General features: G+C 48.0%; 1 non-coding gene across 1 annotated transcript in view; it reads right to left on the bottom strand.

Annotated features, from left to right (window-relative positions):
* Positions 1-813, bottom strand: part of LOC143472934 (small subunit ribosomal RNA) — a 1,808-nt gene extending 995 nt beyond the window's left edge. The window contains exon 1 of the ribosomal RNA XR_013120237.1: positions 1-813. This exon is cut by the window's left edge and continues 995 nt beyond it. This is a non-coding gene — a ribosomal RNA (small subunit ribosomal RNA).
* Positions 814-2,500: the final 1,687 nt, after the last annotated feature.

The following is a 2,500-nucleotide window of genomic DNA, read 5'->3' as shown; positions in this document are numbered from 1 at the left end:
CATTATTCCATGCACCATTATTCAGGCGAACCGCCTGCTTTGAACACTCTAATTTTTTCAAAGTAAACGTTCCGGCCGCCGCCAACACTCAGTCAAGAGCACCGACGGTGAACCGAAGGTGAGGCCGGGCACGCCAGTACACGCCTTGCGACGGACCGACGGCCCGAGCCCAAAATCCAACTACGAGCTTTTTAACCGCAACAACTTAAATATACACTTTTGGAGCTGGAATTACCGCGGCTGCTGGCACCAGACTTGCCCTCCAATGGATACTCGTTAAAAGTTTTAGAGTGTACTCATTCCAATTACAGGGCCTCGTTAGAGTCCTGCATTGTTATTTTTCGTCACTACCTCCCCGCGTCGGGAATGGGTAATTTGCGCGCCTGCTGCCTTCCTTGGAAGTGGTAGCCGTTTCTCAGGCTCCCTCTCCGGAATCGAACCCTGATTCCCCGTCACCCGTAAGAACCTCGGTAGGCAGATACCGTACCGACGAAAGTTGATAGGGCAGACACTTGAATGATTTGTCGCCGGTGCAAGACCGTGCGATCCGCAAAGTTATCCAGAGTCACCAACGAGCACGGGCCGAGGCCCGGTCGGTTTTTGGTCTGATAAATGCACGCCTCCGTGAGTCGGCGCTTTTCGCATGTATTAGCTCTAGAATTACCACAGTTATCCAAGTAACACGTACGATCAAATGAACCATAACTGATTTAATGAGCCATTCGCAGTTTCACTGTACGAGAGCTCGTACTTACACTTGCATGGCTTAATCTTTGAGACAAGCATATGACTACTGGCAGGATCAACCAGGTAGCTATTCGCAGCAAACGAGGCTGCTGCGGGACGACGGGCGCCCCGCGTTTCTTTTCACACGTTCTCCGTGTACATCGCTACTCAAACACTACGCTCGCGGCTTGCACGAGCTCCGAAAACCGTCAATTCCGGACGCTGCCCGGCGATTCGAGTGCAATACTCGCGCCGAGGCACGCCGATAGCTTGCCACTGGATCCGACAGACCGCTCAAAACCCCGGCTAAGCATGGGCGACCGCGCGAACAGCATTACATCTGCCCATCGTGCCCGACGCCAACCGAGATCGATTCTGCTTCGATTCGCACTCGCGCGCGCATTCGCTCACACGACTGCCTGCTCCCTCATAGTAGTCACAGAATCCTGCATCGCCATGGTACCCCAGAACGGCCTCGGGATCGCGCGAGCTCGCGGCCGGATTTGGAGTTTGGGAAGGTGCGTGGCCGCTTGCCGTGGCCGCCGAACCGCGCCCCGGCCGGGCACTGCGCGCAACTCGAACGTTTGGACTCTGAAAATATTTCCCAACGTTTGGACTTTAACTTTTTGTCGAGACTTGAAAAAATTTCAGAGTCCAAACATCGACCCGCGGCAAAAACTTTTCCGAGGTCGAAAAATCCGCGCTCGGTCAAGAGAATATGCGCGGCCTGGGCGTTTGGACTCTAACATTTTTTGGAGTGGATGGGAAAAATTTTCAGAGTCCACAACACCGACCCGCGCGTGATGCTCTCCCGAGTTCGGAAAATCCGCGCCAGGTGAAAGCTATGCGCGCGACCTGGTCGTTTGGACTCTAAAAAATTTTCAAGTCTCATCACACCAACAAAAAGTTAAAGTCCAAACACCGACTCGCGGCTAAAGCTCTTCCGACTTGGGAAAATCCGCGGCGGGTGAGGGCTATCCGCGCGACCTGGGCGTTTGGACTTTAACATTTTTTTGGTGTGAATCGACTTGATAAAATTAATCTAATGCCATACAGTGTCAAAGTGCACAATTTTAATCGATATAATCATAACAATATATGTCATACAACAAAATCATCAAATGATCATCAAGCAGCATTGCAAAGCTACGTGAGTCAATGCAAGGCAATGACAACGTATTTATCAATTAAAGTTATTTAATTGTACAAAGTTATTGTTAAATTATAAAATAAAATTAAATTAAATGAAATTAAATTGAAGAGCTCAATTACGACAATGTAACAGAGTGTCATACAAAATATATTGAATCACACACGTCCAAACGCTAAAGAAATATATCAAATGCACTCACCTGCCAGTCACCGTTTTGGGTAACTCAGAATAGACCGTCTTTCGTCGGGAATTGAGTTGATCATTGATCATTGAACATTGCAGTAGGAATAGGTTTAAGCGGAATAATAATAGCGGAAGGCTGATGCTCCAGGTAAATGTTTGCTTCGCTCATAATACTGAAAGGAAAAAAATTTGTGAGCAAGCAGTGCCGCAGGGAAGAATGCGATGGCAAAACGGACGCGTTGTGGAAATTATGGTAGTCCGAGGGCGCCAACTAGCGACCAAAAAAGAAACACATTACGGTCGCTAGAGGAAAAATGCAAATAAATAGCAATTCAATCTTCCATGCTTGTATGTATGTATGTATGTATGTATGTATGTATGTATGTATGTATGTATGTATGTATGTATGTGTGTGTGTGTGTGTGTGTTTTTGTGAGT

This window comes from Clavelina lepadiformis, unplaced genomic scaffold (genome assembly GCF_947623445.1).
Source record: "Clavelina lepadiformis unplaced genomic scaffold, kaClaLepa1.1 scaffold_313, whole genome shotgun sequence".
Taxonomy (NCBI): domain Eukaryota; kingdom Metazoa; phylum Chordata; class Ascidiacea; order Aplousobranchia; family Clavelinidae; genus Clavelina; species Clavelina lepadiformis.
This window is presented reverse-complemented; position numbering and strand designations above follow the sequence as displayed.